General features: G+C 34.8%; 1 protein-coding gene across 29 annotated transcripts in view; it reads right to left on the reverse strand.

Annotated features, from left to right (window-relative positions):
- Zbtb20 (zinc finger and BTB domain containing 20) overlaps positions 1–17834 on the reverse strand; it is an 865938-nt gene that overhangs the window by 414515 nt on the left and 433589 nt on the right. The window lies entirely within an intron of this gene.

Below are 17834 nucleotides of genomic sequence, written 5' to 3' on the forward strand. Positions count from 1 at the left end.
TCTTAGCTTGGTCACTTTTTAGATGTATGCACAGGGTCAAATTAATTAGGTTCTTGAAGATTTTTCCTTTTCATCTCTAAAATGATTTGTTGTAAAGATTAAAGAAGATAACAGAAAGATACATAGAATAAGAACTAGCCCAGAAGAGGTACACAATAGATGGCATTTGAAGTACGCAGAGTAAAAGCTTAATACATGCAGCCAAGATTTACTATTTTTAGACCAAGTAACATGAACATATCTAAGTCTGCCTTCTTGCTTTTGACAATAAATGTAAATAAATCTTAGCTAAGGCAAACTGGACTTGGTAGTCTGGTACATTTTCCTTCCAGGATATTGATAATATAGCTCAATAGTTGTGTTTAGGGAAAAAAATTAGAGATAGATGACACAAGTTTATCAGTTAATAACAAATTCTTACTTTTTCAAGTGATTAATGCAATATTACATTTTAATTAAAGGAGGTGAAAAAATTTACTTTGGACTGTTCGGGAAGGCCATCAATTGGTACAATCACATATTCTCCTCAGAGAATATATGCTGCTAACTTCACTACTAACTACCTGTATTTCTTTAACTTCAGGGACTTTAATACCCTTTCCACAGTCTTCTCTCTGGACATTAATGAAGTCCAGCTCTCTCCAATTCTTTTGTTTTTTTTCTTTGGTACCGGGGATTGAACTCAGGACCTTGCGCTTTCGAGGCAGGCGATGGAACCACTGAGCTAAATCCCAGGCACCTTCTCTCCAATTCTTGACTTAAATTCTGATGCAAATGTTCATGGAACAGGACACTTTCATATAGTTCTAAAGCTAGTTCCAGGTGAAATGGGGGTATTTCTTCCTGGAGGTGTCACTGGAAGGGCTTCATGAAGGCTCTTCCTGTTTACTTGCTTGTGTATATAAAGTCTCTCCTTTGAGGCTTCTTTTGGGCTATAGACTGCCTGACTCTCCATTATTGGTCCCCTATCTGCGATTAGGTTTGTATGGGGAAACCAAGAGACAACTGAAAGAGCGTAAGAACTCTCTGAGCCCCTGGATTGGGATCTCCAGGGCACCTGGAGCTTTCAATCTGCTAATTTCTCCACTATAAATGTAAGAGAATATAAGACTATGTCATGTACTCTTTCTCTAGGATAACTGGATTGGTAACAATGTGGTAAATTTGGGCCTGGTTGGGTACCTGCTTCCTTATTAGCTGTCTGAGTTCCTATCCTTATATACAGAAATCTCATCAAATAAAATCTATACACTTTACAGTTTTTAAACATATACATTTTCACACACATATAAAAAATACTAACATCTAAGAATATTTTTTACTTATTGATACATACCTAATGAATAAAAAAAACTTAATCCCAATTTTAAATTTAGATTTATGTCTAAAACAGAATGTTAGAGCTCAAATATTCTAAAATTAAGGTCAACAAATATATTGATCTTAACAGTACATTTAGTTTAGGGTTAAAAACCTAAAAGTTTCTCATAGTACCTTGGGTCATTAATTTCTTAATGAAAGTTTGCCAGCTTCACAAATGTGAAAATCAAGATTCTCTAGAGGACACAATTATACAAGGAAGTCCAAGATTGTAACAACTTTCCTGTAACCTTGCTATGTAGTTTACTGTAAAGTCATTTAATACCATCTGTGTCTCAGTTTTGTCTTTTCATGTTAAGTATTTTGATCATCTCATAGTGTCCAAAATCCTTGACTTAAGTCCCGAATCTCAGAGTATCAGAGTGAAAACTTAAATAGAATGACAGTAACATCCAGTGCACCCTTAATTATTATATTTAGTACTTTAATATTGCCACCTTTTTAGCTATAAAATGGGTATAATTATTTTTATTTATTTTATCAAATATTAAACTGGAATGAATTCTATTGTGAAATTTATTACACCTTGTCAAAAAATTTTCTTACATGCAGGTGAAGTGATGAATATGTAAGACTGACTGAATCTTTTTACAATACCTACATGGATCACATTGTAGCTCATAAATATATAAAATTAGTATTTGTTAACAAAAATAAATAAATGAAATATTTACTATATAATAAAGACACCTAAGTTGATTTTCAAATATACTATGTAAACTGATTTAAAACAACAGCAAAAGATGAAGTAAATATTTTCAAACACATTCAGATGCATTTTACTTTTACTTTTAATTTTAACTTTCATTAGTACATGTTTGAAGTACATAATAATTATATTCATTGTGGGGAGTTGGTACATGTACATAACAGATCTTAATTCTTTTTTTATTCAGATACTTATGAAAGAAGACTATTAAAAGACAGGGAGCAATGCTGCTTTTTATTTGTGTAGCTGGCTGCATTTTATGGTAGATCCAAGACCCAGTAATGAGAAAACAGAATCAAGAGAAATGAGTTTTAGGACTGTTGAATGATATACAAAGTAAAATGTACTGAGTTGGCAGAAAATGCTATACATGTGCTCTTGAACCAGAATTGTTTAAGCAGCTTTTTATACTTGGCAGAGCCATGTTCCCGAAGTGTCCCCTCACAAACCACCCCACCCTCATATTTTGCCTTATATGGCTAGGTGGGAGTAATGACCAAAGGCCTGAGCAAAAAAAACAGAGGCACTCACTGTGGCAAGAGCCACCCCAAGGATCAAAGAGCCGATTAGGCTGTGGCTGCCAAAATCAGGACCACAGTGGGTGGTTCATCACTATGGGAACCACATGGGCCACCCCTGATAGGTTGGCGCCTGGGAGTAGAGGCCCCTCATCTTGTTTAGGAGGACTACCTATGAAGAACGAAATGTTCACATTTCCTTACCCACTCACAGCACTTGATTTTAATTCAATTCTGTGCTAATATTATGTTTACTGAATGATCTCAGTCTGACAGGCACTGTACAAATCATATAAAAAATAATTCTTGTACACTCCAATTACACCTTAACAAATTCTAAAGGAAACTGATTTTTCTACAGTAATGAGTAAAGTCTTAGGCAACCAGTATGTAAGATAATACATTTCTAACAGTTTTATCAGATATATTTTAGTTTATATATATTATATACATGTATCATAAGAACATAATGTACTAATATCTCAAATATCTAGCATTTTCACATTCACTTAAAAGCTTATCTTAATTTTTCATTGTCATAAGCTAAAGAAAGTGGAGATGTTTGGAAACTAAAAGAAATGCCATAGAACACACAATATTGCCCAAAGGTATCTTTACCTAGAAGGGAGACTGTTAACTTGGAACCAATTTATATCTTTCTTAATATACATTAACATCAGGAATTTGGACCCTCCTTACATTTTATTTCTCTTCTTCCTTTCATTTCAGATGAAAGTTGGGACACTTCCACAAGAAATACAATAACAGCTGTAAGAAATGACTACTCTGTATCTCAGAATGAAGAGGAGACTAAGGAAGTTAGAGAAGGATGACGTATCCAAGGCTGAGTTATGGACAGCTTATAAGTGTGCCTATAATTGAGTCATGCAGAAATCAATGTAGCAGAAATGTTCATGAAAATAGTGTTCATGATTATTATGGGCTGAGTTATACTCCTCTCTCAAATACCTGTGGTGAAGTCCTAATCTCCAGTACCCCAGAATTTGACCTTATTTGGATACAGGGTCATTGGAGATATAATTAGTTAAAATTCATCACACTGGAGCAGGACAGGCCCCTAGTCCAATATGTTGATGTCCTTGTATTCAAGAGAAAATTGAACACAGACATACACAAAGGAAGACCACCATGTAGAGATGAAGGCAGTGATCAGGGAGATGTTTCCATAAGCTGAAGAATGCCAAAGATTTCCAGCAAACCAGTAGAAGGTAAGCAAGAGGCATAGAATAGTTTCCTCTTCACAGCTATCACTAAAAACAAAGCCTTCCAACACCTGATCCTAGACTTCTAGCCTTCAAAATGCAGAAAATGAATTTCTTTTGTTTGAACATTCAATTTGTGATACTTTATTATAGTAATAGGAAACTAAAACAATAATGATGATAAGGTAATCAGGATGTAAAGACTAAATCAAATTAAGACTAGTTTAAGAAGATTGATAAATAGAAGATTCATTGAGGAAAAAATGTTATCAATATACTTTAATATAAATAAGATATTCAATAGTTGAGAAAAATCCAGATTTTTTGTTTTGTTTTGTTTTGAGATAGAGTCTCAGTATATACTTCAGCCTCATCTTGAATTCACTATGTAGCCCAGGCTGGCCTTGGCAATTCAGATGATTTATTACACAAAACATACATTTCAATTTTTGCTAATTCAAAAAGAGCTTTACTAAAAAGACAAAGTGATAGGCACTCTGCTGAACACATCAAAGAGGCAACTTCTAAAAAACATTTGGACAAGCAGGAAGACAAACATAAATTTATTTTTTATTTGTTTATTTGAAAGGAATAGATTAATGATGATAGAATAACGAGAAGTTATTAGTAGAGAATATGCTGCCCATATAAAAAAGACCCACTAAGAATGGGAATTTGAATCTAGATTTTAATTAAAACAAAATTGTCCAGAAGAGAAGTTAAAAAAATTCTAGATATAAAGAATACCAGGGTTACTTAGAGGATTGAGGATAAACAAGAGTAAGAGAAGGTAGGGTTGGAAACAACAGGAAAGGGAAGGTGGAAGACAAGCTGATACTAATAGCAACATCAATGTGTAATGGGCACATAAAATGGAAAAAGTCCTGCTTGGGCTGGGGATACAGTTCAGTGGTAGAGGACTTGCCTAGCATGTATCAGGCCCTTGATTCTCAGCATCACCAAAAAAAGTGTCCTGCAGAGAGTAAGGAAAGACACAAGATAGTGGTAGCATTTCTATATTTGAACAAGAAATAATCTCAAACCATCTAATGCATGAATTAAGCTCTCTACAACTGGTGCTTTAAATGCTTTTGTGTAAAACAGAAAGACTGCACCTTGACTTTTGTTAAAAAGATTCAATAATGAAATGGAAACTTTTTTTTTCTATGTAAGCCAAGCAGTTATGGCCGGTAGGTCAAGGAAGAAATACTTCATGCAAAAGAAGCTATAACTTTATACAGTGTGCTCACTGGAGACATTAAGAAAAAAAAGGAATAAAATAGCCCTATAAAGTTTATCTGTTGTGTTAAGTAGCTTCAAAATTCTACCTTTTCTATTATTCTTAGTATTTCATTCAGCAAATTATCAACCTAGCCTAGAGAAGAACAATCAACTTGACTTTCTGACAGCAAAGTCAATCTAACTGGAAAATTCAAATTCTACAAGAAAATTCTTCCCAGTAACATTTTCAATTGCCTACAAAAATCCACAACAACAGAATAACCTTTTTCTTCCTTTTCCAAACTTAGTTTTTCTTTCTTTTTGAATAAAGTTTAAACTCTTTCTTATAACATGTTTGTAGTAGTACATTAGGAATAAACATGGGGAGTTGGTACAGGTACATGACAATGCTCAATTCCTTTTTATTTTAATTTTTAAATTTTTTTAATTTTTTGAGACAGGGTCTTGCTTTGTAGTTCAGACTGGCCCTGAAGTCACTATGTAGCCTAGGCTAGTCTAGAACTCCCACTGATCCTCCTGCCTCTGCCTCCCCAGTGCAGGGATTGCAGGCACGTGCCAACACTCCAAGCTCAACTCCTTTTTGAAATCCCCTCCCTGCACCTCTTGGACCCCTTTTCATTCATTCATATATATATATATATATATATATATATATATAGTACATGATGATCTGATCACATTTTTTTCTAGGAACTTGGTGCATATATGCAGCATTTTATTCTTTACTATCCCCTCTTTTTAAAAATTAATCTCCTTCCCCTCTTCTCCCTCCTTCTGTCTTTTGGTTCTCTTCCCATATGCCAAAGATCCATCTTGCTATTTCCTACTGTCTATTCTTTATTTTGTACTTTATTTATAAATTAGGGTTCTAATATAAGAGAAACTATGCAAAACTTAAACTTGCGTGTTGGTTTGCTTCATCTAACAAGATGGTCTCAAGGTCTATTCATTTTCCTACAAACCACACGTTTGCCCTTCATTATGGCAGAGTAGTATTCCATTGTGTATAAATATGGCATTTTCTTTATTTGCTCATGGGCATTTAGGGTGTTTCCAATATTTAACTATTATGAATTGTGCTGCTATAAACGTAGGTATGCATGTACCACTGTAATATGGTGTCTTAAATCTTTTCAGAGGATACCTAGTAGGGGAATAGCAGGATCAGATGAAATTTCTATTTTTAGTTATTTGAGGAATCTCCATACTGATTTTCATAGTGGTTATACCAGTTTCCATAATGGTAACACACACACCAAACATGAAGAAGGGTTTCTTTTTCTCTAGAGCTTCTCCAGCATTTACTATTGATTTCTTGCATATAGCCATTCTTTCTGAAGCGAGATGGAATCTCAATCCTGTTTTAATTTGCATTTCTCTAATAGCCAGGAATTTTGAACATTTTAAAAATGCATTTACTGGCCATTTGTATTTCTTCATTGGAGAAATGTCTATTCATTTCAGATACCAATCATTTGATTGGTTTTCTAATATGGGGGGCTTTAATTTTTTGAGTTCTTTATATATTCTAGATAATTAGTCCTTTGATGAGTAGCTGGCGAAACTCTTTCCTATTCTGTGGGTTGTCGCTTCACTCTGTTGTTGGTTTCCTTTGGTGTGCAGAAGTTTTAACTAGATGTGATTTAATTCATTGATTCTTGGTATTATCTCATGTGCAATCGGCCTTCTATTCAGAAAGTCTGCCTACACCCATGACTTCAAGAGTTTTACCTATTTTGTCTTCCAGCAGATTACTTCTATTTAATTTTTTTTAGATTACAACATTTTCTTTAATCAAGTCTTTTAACACGGAAAAGATTTCTCAAATAAAATGTAAAGTTTCCAATACATTGAAACACAGATCCATAAATTGCCATATATAATACTCAGCAGGAAAACACAAACAGCAAGTTTACACAATCCTCATAAAAGCACAGTCTGCATCTCAGATGTTTCTTCCATCTTCCAAGTGTGTTCTATTGGATACAGAGCACACCGTGGCTTCTAGGGCCACATTCAGCTGAGGATGTGGCCCATGGAGCACTCATACGGCAGCACTGTGGCGATGGTGACTCTACTCAGGAAGCAAAGCAGTTACCAGCACATTAAAGTGAGAAACAAGCAGGCAATATAATCATATTATCAGAAAGATGTTAGGAAGGAAGGTCAGCTGTGTAAAGCTTGAGGCTGAAAAGTGGCTTGCCACTTTCATTTGTTTGGCTTTGTGGGTGGTGGCCATCAGAACAGTCAGATGTGAGGTTCTGGTTCATGGATCATATGATGGACTCATCTCTGGCTCCGTTGATCACCAAGATTCCTCTTCAGATTCAAGCATCAAGTGGGTTTTAGGGTCGAGGTTAGTTATATCCTTGGGAAACATGACATGGCTCTATTTGAACTCCACGTCATCTTATTTATCTGAATAATAAATTTGTGTGATGTGTTTACTCTACCTGTGGGCCTTCAGCCCTGTGCGACCAACCTCCAAACAACTCCCAGCAACACAAGTGTTTCTGTTTCAATATTTAAATCTTTGATCTATTTTGATTTTAGTTTAGTATATAGTAAGAGATATGAGTCTAGATTCAATCTTCAGCCCTTTTGTCAAACATAAGGTGCCTGGAGCTATTTCTCTATCCTCTAGACTATTCTATTGATCCACAAGTCTGTTTTTGTGGGGGTTTTGTTTGTTTGTTTGTTTTGCCAATACCAAGCTGTTTGTATTACTAAAGCTTTCTAGTATAACTTCAAGTCTGGGATTGTGATGTCTCCTGCATATCACTTGTTGCCCAGAATTGCTTTTGCTATTCTAGATATCTTCAGGTTCCATGTGAATTTTAGGATTGTTTTCTCTAGTTCTGTGAAGAATGCTATTGGTATTTTGATTGGAATTGCATTCAATCTGTATAATACTTTTGGAAGTACAGCCATTTTGACTATATGGATCTGGTCTATCCAAGAATAAGGGGTATCTTTCCATTTTCTGATATTCTCTGCAATGTCCTTTTTCAGAATACTGTAGTTTTTTCATTGTAGAGATCTTTCACTTCCTTGGTATGTTTATTCTTAAGTACTTCATTTTAGTTGATGCTATTGTGAAAGGTGGTGTTTCCCTAATTTCTCCCTCAGTGAGTTTATTATTTATGTACAAGAATGCTACAAATCGATGACTGCTGACTCCAGCTACTCTACTGAATTTGGTTATTAATTCTAGGAGTCTTATCCAGGCATGGTGGCACACACCTGTGATCTCAGCACTTGAGAGGCTGAGGTAGGAGGATTGCCTTGAGTTTGAGGCCAGCAGAGGATACATAGCGAGTTCAAGGACAACCTGAACTACATAACAAGACCCTGTCTCAAAACAAACAAACAAAAAATTCTAGGAGTCTTTTGGTGGCGTTTTGGGGGTCTTCTATGTAGAGGATCATGTCATTTGCAAATAATGATAATGTAACTGCTTCCTTTCCTACAAATAACCCTCCTGCCTGACTGCTCTGGCTAATGTTTCAAGAATTATATTGAACAGGAGTGGTGACAGTGGATACCCTTGTCATGTTCCTGATTTTAGAGGGAAAGTTTTCAGTTTTCTCAATTTAATATGATGTTGGCTGTTTGTCTGTCATAGATGGCTTTTATCAGATGGAGATAAAGACCTTCTATTCCTATTTTCATCTGGGGTCTTTCGTGAACGGATATTGGATTTTGTCAAATGTTTTTTCTGCATCTATTGAGATGGTCATGTGGTTTTTGTCCTTGCTTCTGTTTATGTGGTGTATTAGATTTATTGATTTGCATAGGTTGAACCACCCATTGCTGCATCCTTGGAATGACTCCTACTTGGTCATGATGTATGATCCTTCTGATGATTTCCCGCATTCTATTTGCCAGTATCTTGCTGAAGTTTTTGCATCTATTTTCATTAAAGATATTGGGCTGTAGTTCTCTTTTTTGGCTAGGTCCTTTTCTGGCTTGGAATCAGGGCTATGGTTTCTTCCACGAGTGACTTTGGGGGAACTACTTCACTTTAAATTTCATTAGAGAGTTTGAAGAGTAATGGCTTTAGATCTTCTCTACAGTTCTTGTTGAATTCAGCAATAGAACCTTCAGGTTCAGCGCTTTTCTTAACTGGTATCTTTTTAAATTACTTCTTCAATTTCATTGACTGATTATTGGCTTTTTTCGGGAATTTTCTATCTTCTTATTTCAGTTTGGTAGTTCATATGTATCTGGGAATCTATCCATGTCCTCTGAATTTTCCATTTATTGGAGCGTTTGGATTCATTGATTCTTTGCATTGTCTTTTAGTTTCAATTTCATTAATATCTGCTCTAATATTATAATTTCTTACCTTGCGATAGCTTTGGGTTTGGACTGTTCTTGTTTTCCTAGGATGCTGAAGTGCATCAAAAGGTTATTTATTTGAGCTTATTCTCTTTTTTTGATATGGGTATTCACAACTATAATCTTCCCTCTTATGCCTGCTTTCATTGTGTCCCATAGGTTCTGGTATGTTGCACTGCTATTATCTGTTTGATTCTAGGAACTATCTAATTTCTTCTGAGACCCTTTGATTATTCAAGAGGGTACTGTTTAATTTCCATGTGTTTGCATAATTTCTGTGGTTTCTCTTGCCACTGATTTCTAGTTTCATTGTACTATTATCCAACAATATGCATGGGGTAACTTCAGGGTTTTTTTGCATTTATTTAAGTATGCTTTATTGGCCAGTATGTGGTCTATTTTGGAGAAAGTCCCATGTGCTACTGACAAGAATGTGTTTTTTGCTGCTGAGTGAAACACTCTGTAGATATCTGCTAATTCTAAAATTATTTTTTCTAAAGAAAATTAATGGTGCTACAGAGAATCTTTTGGATTAAATGGAAAAGTGAAGATAGCTATTCCTTTTTCATGGTTCTAGCATGTTTTTGCTCAAAATGGTTAAAAATGTAATCTGAGGTTCTTTTTCTATTCTTTCTTGATGAAAGTGACCTGTCTATCTCAAATTACTACACCATTAAATAGACAAAAATTAAATTTAATTTCACCTATTTTCTGTTACTTTATAAATCTAATTATTTGTTTTATTTTATTCATAGGGAAAATTCTGCCTTAAATTATGATGTTCAAGTAGGGAGCCAAAATGTTGGAAAGGAAAGGAAGGGATACTTTTTATATAGATACTGCCTTTCCTTTCAACTGACTTATCGATTTCTGCCTTAGAAATGACTTCTGCAGAGTGTAAGTACTTCTGAAGAATAGGGTAGCATATTATTAAAACTGAGAGACACAGTGGTAAAATGAATAAGTTAGCATCAACAGGAAGAGAAATGAGAAGGAGATGAGCAAAGCGACATTTTAAAAACACAATTAAAAACAATTTGGCTCTTATTTAAAATAGTGCTTAGATTTTCTTTTTAAAAGTGAAGTAATTGAAAGGAAAAAGAACAAAAGAAAAAAATAGAAAAAGGAAGGATAAAAGGTGTGGAGATCAGATGGAAATATCAAGGGAAAAAGGAGAAAATAAGTGAGCAAAAAGTAAGACAGCAGAAATTAAGGAAAGAAAGCCATTCCAGAAATATTCTTTTATCCTTTTTCTACTGGCTAGCCATATAATCTTTCTTCTCTGCTACTTACATCATCTAAATGTTTGGGACACAACTCAAATAGAAAGGGTGGTGTGTGGGGTCCCCTTAAAATGATGATCTTTTAAGTATAGGGATCTCTAACTCAGCAGCCCCAAGCTTTTTTTTTTTTGGTACCGGGGATCGAACTCAGGACCTTGCACTTGCTGAGGCAGGCGCCAGAACCACTGAGCTAAATCTCCGGCCTCTACCCCAAGCATTTTTAAACTTGCCCCTTCAAGAATAAATAAGTTAGGAACATTCTCTTCAAGCAGGGGGTAATATAAAATAGCATACTTACAAATACGTATAAAATATACATAGAAATAGGTTTATTTGCTTACATTTTCTAAGGGCCCACATAAACTTTAACTTATCCCTGACCCTCTAATAATCCATTATCTTTTTATTTTTTGCATTAAATTCTTTTATTGGTACATTGTAGGTATACAACACAATTACATTTCTCATTGGGAATTGTACCTTTATATAATGCATCTTGGTTCTTATTTTTTCCCCATTCCTAGCCCTCCCTTCACGCCCTCCACCCTTCCCTATTTACAAAGACTTTATTTCCATTTTTTTCCATTTCTCATCATTTTTTCCTTTCCCTTCTTTCCTTTCCCCTGCCCCTCCCACTACCCCTACCCCTTTGGACCTTTTCTTCCTATTTTGCATTATCGATTATTCATTCTAATCATTGGTACATTTTAGGTATACAATATAATGACATTCATCATTGGAAATTTGCACCTTTACATAGTCTTGTCTCTCTTGGTTCTTATTTTTCACCCTTGCCCAGCCCTCCCTTCAACCCCTCCATTTCTCCCTATTGACAAAGATTTTGTTCCTATTTTTCCATTTTCTCATATTAATCCCATTCCCTTCTATCCTTTCCCCTAGCCCTCCCACTTCCTTCCCCTTTGCCCCTGTTCTTCCTATTTCACATTACCTATTATACATTTAATCCTTATTTACACTTTCAGTTTCTCACACCAGAGAAACTATTTGGTATTTACACATCTGTGTCCTATTTATTTCACTTAAGAGTACTGCCTCAATGTGCATCCACTTAGCTATAAATGTCTCTAATTTCTCAGTTTTTATGGCTGAGTAGTACTCCATTTTATTAAAAAACCACATTTTCTTTATCCAGTCTCCAGTTGATGGGCATTTGGGCTGTTTCCAAGTTTTAGCTATTACAAACTGCGCTGCTATGAACATGGGTGCACATATATCACCGTGGTATGATTCTTTTAATTCTTTTGGGGAAGATCCCCAGTAGTGGAATAGCAGGGTCAAATGGGACTTCCAGTCCTAGTTCTTTGAGGTATCTCCATACTGATTTCCACAGTGCTTGTACCAGTCTACACTCCCACCAGCAGTGGAGCAGGGTTCCTCTTTCCCCACAGCCCCAGCCAGCATTTGTTATTGGTTGATTTCATGATAGCAGCCATTCTTTCTGGAGTGAAGTGGAATCTCAGTGTTGTTTTCATTTGCATCTCTCGAATGACCAGTGATGTTGAACATTTTTTCATGTATTTATTTGCTGTTTCTACTTCTTTGTCTGAGAAATGTCTGTTCATTTCAGGTGCCCATTTTTGGATTGGGTCTTTAAATTTGGGAGGTCTGATCCTTTTAAGTTCTTTATAGATTCGAGATAGTAGACCTTTGTCTGAGAAAGAGCAGGTGAAGATTTTTTCCCACATTGTAGGTTGTCTCTTCACACTGCTGGTGGTTTCTCTTGCTGTGCAGAAGCTTTTTAATAAGAAGAGATCCCACTTGTTGATTGTTTGTGCTAGTTCACGGGCAACTGAGGTTTTGTTCATAAAATCTTTTCCTACACCGATGTCTTCAAGGGTTCTACCTAACCTCTGTTCCAACTGGTTCAGAGTTTCTATTTTAATATTTAGATCTTTAATCCATTTTGATTTTAGTTTAGTGCATGGTGAGAGATATAGGTCTAGTTTGAATCTTTGGCAAGTTGAAGCCCAATTTTTCCAGCACCATTTATTAAAGAGGCTATCTTTCCTCCAGTGAGGGTGTTTGGCCCCTTTGTCGAAGATGAGATGGCTGAGTGTGTCTGGCGTTGTTTCTGTATCTTCTAATCTGTTCCACTGGTCCTCAAGTCTGTTTCTTTGCCAGTACCATGCTGTTTTTATCACAGTAGCTTTGTAGTAGAGTTGCAGGTTGGGGATTGTGATACCCCCTGCCATGTCTCTGTTACCTAGAATTGCTTTTGCTATTCTGAGTCTTTTCTTGCTCCAAATGAATTTGTGGATTGTTTTCTCGAGGTCTATGAAGCATGCTGGTGGGATCTCAATTGGAATTGCATTATATCTATATAGCAGTTTTGGAAGTATGGCCATTTTCACTATATTAATCTTTCCTACCCAGGAGCAGGGGATGTCTGTCCATTTTCTGATATCATCTTCAATCTCTCTTTTCAGAGTGCAATAGTTTTCAGAGAAGAGGTCTTTGATTTCTTTCTTTAGGATGATTCCTAGGTATTTCAGTTTTTTGGATGCTATTGTGAAAGGAATTATTTGCCCTATTTCTCTCTCAGTGAGTCTGTCTTTCGAGGAAAGCTTAATAATCCATTATCTTAACATAAAGAAACTCTGGCTGTAGAATCTGGACCAAGCCAAAATAAATAAGTGGGAATAAGGATTTGGAGGAATAGAAATGGGACAAAAAAATCTACCAAGAACCACACAAACATAAAAAAAAGGTTTCCTTGTCTCCTAGTCAACCCTTACACTACTTTTTTCATTGTTTCTGGAACTTCAGGGAAACCATGACCTGAATAATGAACTGGTTAATAACAAAAACAGAGAAAATTATAAAGCATAATATATGGTATTACAGCAATTTTGTACATTTTAATCATTAATTCTAAATTCCTTCCCATTAACTGTCTTGATAGGACACTTATATCTAAAATTGTCCTGTGTTTGAACATTAACTTTAACACATACAATAACACTGACAATCAACACTACTTAATATTGTGATAGCAACTCATAAGACATATAAGAAATGACATGGAGAGTTTGAGATAGATTTAAAAACCAAAACAAATACATAATATTAATTTCAACATTTTAACTATATTGTATATATTTGAGGGCAAAGACCATGCCTTAACTATATTAATGGGAATTATTTTCTTTTAAAACAAAAATGTTTTCATAATATTTCATAATACTTAAATATCTTCAGTTATTTTTAGTTCAGATGATTTAGACATCAACCCCCAAAAGTAAATGGGAGATATATCATTATTGTTATTTTACAAGTGAAAAAACTGAGGTTACAAGTGATTAAATGACATTCTTAACATTTTGTATGTAATAGAAGGCAGGATAAAGCCTAAAACTCATAAATTTTTACACCTACTAATTTTTCTGCTAACTTATTCTGTATTCAAAAAGTTCTCATTACAAGGAACTTGTTTTGTCCCCTATATTGTCTTACTTTTGAAAAAAGGATAATGCTATGCACCCTAAAGTAAGTTAATATTCATGAGATTTGGTCTCTCAAAACATAATTTTGTACATGGCACATAGTAAAACTACATTAGCTATTTAAGAGGTACTAATAGATATATTTAAATGTATACTACATATGTTATGGATACTACCTATATAGTATGTGTGCATATATGCATGTGTGTATGTGTAGGGATTAAAGTGTGGTTTTATTAATCTTGTTAGAAAAACAGCATTGTCAAGTTTGTACAACTTGACAATTATTAATCTTATTGTTAATCTTACATTTTGTAATATCACATATTGGCAAATCATTTACAGATAAACATAAATACATGCAATAGTACCATAGAACATATTTGAAGAAAAAATACAAATATAATGATATCTATGGTCAGCTATACTTCTTTTGATAAGTGATTATTTAAGTTAGTTTTACTAAATTAAAACTAGAAATAGAGTTTTCTAAATGTATGTATATGTTTTCAGGTTTCTGTTTTAATTAGGGTTAAAAATGTAGTTACTGTTGAATGTTTCACAATTTTCTCTTTATTTCTGTTTTCACTTGGTAGATTAGCCTCTTTTCTAGAAAATTTTCCTTCTTATTTTTAAATCTCTGAATTATATAATCTTATTAAAAAACATAGAAGGTGGTAAAATGCTAGGTTGAGCTCATTTCTTCCTTAAAGAAAGTGTGCAATAGACTATGCAATCCATCAGATTCACCTTTAACTTTTTAAAATAACCAAAGTAATCCTACATTCCAAAACATCAGAAGCAAGCTTGAGTAAAACTATAGAGCAACATCTATTTTATTCCCAACTCCTCTCCTTATTCCACTTTTGTCCATTTTTCATTTTAACCACCTTGGATTTTCCTCCAACTTTGCCCCTAGATTTATTTCTGGTCCCTTTTCCTGAGAGTGTTAAATTTAATTTCAACTGTAAACTGAAGTTCTTATTCATTTTGAAACTTAATATTATGTGCTTAGTCCCCCTTGTAACCCTTGCATTGGTGCCATCTATCTGACCAATTTCACAATGCCTGGTATCATGACATCACTTATTAGATCATGTTCACTTAAGGACAGATCTGAGATTTTTCTGTGTCCTGGGGAGTTATAACTATATTTATTTCAGCTCTCCTCATGAATCGCCTCTAGTAATATTTTAATAATACCATTTCGAATTCACTTGATCTTGCCTAAACTTTTTTTTTTTTTTTGGTGGTACCAGGGATTGAACTCAGGATCTTGTGCTTGCAAGGCAGGCGTGGTGCCACTGACCTAAATCCCCAGCCCTAAAATCTCTTTCCTGGTTGAACTGACATTATGGACGTGGTGCTCTTTGTAGAAAATAAAAGGTGTTGGTGGCACTTACCTATAATCTCAGCACTTAGGAGGCTGGAGCAGGAGGAGAATCACTGCAAATTCAAGGCCAACCTGGTTTATATGGTGAGTTCAAGATCAGCCTGAACTACATAGTGAGACCCTGGCTTCAAAAAGAGAAATGTTGGTGAACAGAACACCTTCTACTTCTACTATAAGTAAAAAATCTCTATCTCAGGCTGTAATGGTCAAGTTGGTCAACTTTATTTTTTTCCTTGTGCCCTAGATGTTCCACTTATCAAGTAGAAAAAAATACTTTTCATCAAATTCCATGAACTATATTGGGACAAAAATCTGCTACACTTTTATGTAAGCATTTGTACCGAGTCTTCTACTTCTAGATAACTCCCTGAAAGAGTAGCCAAGAATACTCTAGAAATATATAATGGAGGTGATTCATTTCTTTTCAAAATTCATCTATGATAGGCAAATTAATTTCACCTCCAAAATATTCACTCCTTAATACTCAGAACCTCTAGTACCTGGAAACATGTTATGTTACAGTATATGGAAGTGGGATTCTGCAGATGTAATTAAGGGTGTAGTTCTTAAAGTAAGGAGAGTTTCTTTGAGTATCCAGATAGGCCCAATCCAATCACCTTAAAAGTAACTTTTTTTGCTAGAAGGGGAACTTTTTTTGCTAGAAGGGGAAGTTAGAGAGATTTTACTTGTAACAGTGACTCAAGTTACTGTTGGTGGCTCTGGGATGTAGGTGACACATGTAAGGGACTAAAGATGGCCCTGGCTGATATTAACAAGAAAGCAGAAATCATAGTCCCACAGCTACAAGAAACAGAATGAGTTTGGAAGTTAATTCTTTCCAAGTCTCTAGTTAAGAACCAAGCCACGTGCACCTTGATTCCGGCCTCACGAAAGCCAGAGCAGAGAAACTGATAGACCCAACTCAAACTTCTGATCTGTGAAACAGTGAAATGATAAATTTGTGTTGTTAGCTGCTAAGTTTGTGGTAATTTGTCATAGTAGCAACAGGAAACTAATATATCACATAATATGCCATCTCAGTTCAAAGGCCAATAAATACAGTAGTTTAAAATCAAATAGCAATGAGTTGGATCAGGAATCACTATCATGAAAACAAAGTTTAATATTAATAAATTAATATTATAAATACATTTTTCCTTTTTAAGTCAGGTACCCGCAGAAAGTAATAACCAAGGAAAAACAAAAATCATGAGGAGTATATCTCTACTTAGGTGTAGTGTCCTCACCACAGAGCTTCAAAATGTACCTTTTCCTCACAAGCAAGAATAGTATACTCTTTACCCACACCAACTAAATCCACTTTGTTTTTCCTTTTTTTTTCAGTATTGGTGATTGAGCCCAGGGCCTTCACACTGAGCTACATCTCCACTCCCAGAACCTTTTTAAACTTTTAGACAGATTCTTGCTAAGTTGACCAGGCTGGGCTGTAATTTGTAATACTCCTGCATCAGTCTCCCTGAGTGCTGGGATTGTAAGTGTGGCAAATTCACTGTCTTGAAAAATTAAAAATAATTTGAATAGTTCAAAGGATTAAAAAGCATAATAATGAACACTTAAGAAATAATGAAAGAAAGAACAAGAACATCCAAAAATATACCCAAAATCACAGATCATATGTATAGCTAGGGTGTGCTTTTCCAACTACAAAAGTTGTCTCTCAATCAAACATTTAAAGAAAATTATCTTTAAAGCTTACAATTACTATTTTTATATGGCATCACCAGAACTATCATTAAAATATACTTTCCAAAATGTATTTCTTTTCTCATTCACATTTTTTTCACATAGCCAGACTCTAACCTTAATATAACAAGAGAATATTCGAATAAATGCAGATTTTTCCAATGATTTTCAACATGGAAGGTTTAGTGAACATGACCTTTGAAGATTTATGCAAATTCAAAACCTAAAATTCTTTGAGGTATAACAACAACATGCTGAAAATGGATATTTTTGTAATCAACTAGAAATCATTTTCACAGTAAAGGGTAAATTCTCAGGTTGTATATATTCTACTCTATATCACAGTATGAAATAATGCAAAAGAAAATAGGAGAAAAACAAGAATAGTGATTGAAATTCTTGCAGAGGGCTGGGGATTTAGTTCAGTGCTTCCGCCTGCCTTGCAAGTGCAAGGTCCTGAGTTCGATCCCTGGTGCCAAAAAAAAAAAAATTCTTGCAGAAACAGGATAAATAATTTTTATTTATGTAGCGACAGAATTTCACTGAGGTAAGAATTACTAGTATCATACTTTGCAGC

The sequence above is a fragment of the Heterocephalus glaber genome, unplaced genomic scaffold (genome assembly GCF_053883595.1).
Source record: "Heterocephalus glaber isolate CG9 unplaced genomic scaffold, H.glaber_assembly_v1.0 deba00000122, whole genome shotgun sequence".
In the NCBI taxonomy this organism is placed as follows: Eukaryota; Metazoa; Chordata; class Mammalia; order Rodentia; family Bathyergidae; genus Heterocephalus; species Heterocephalus glaber.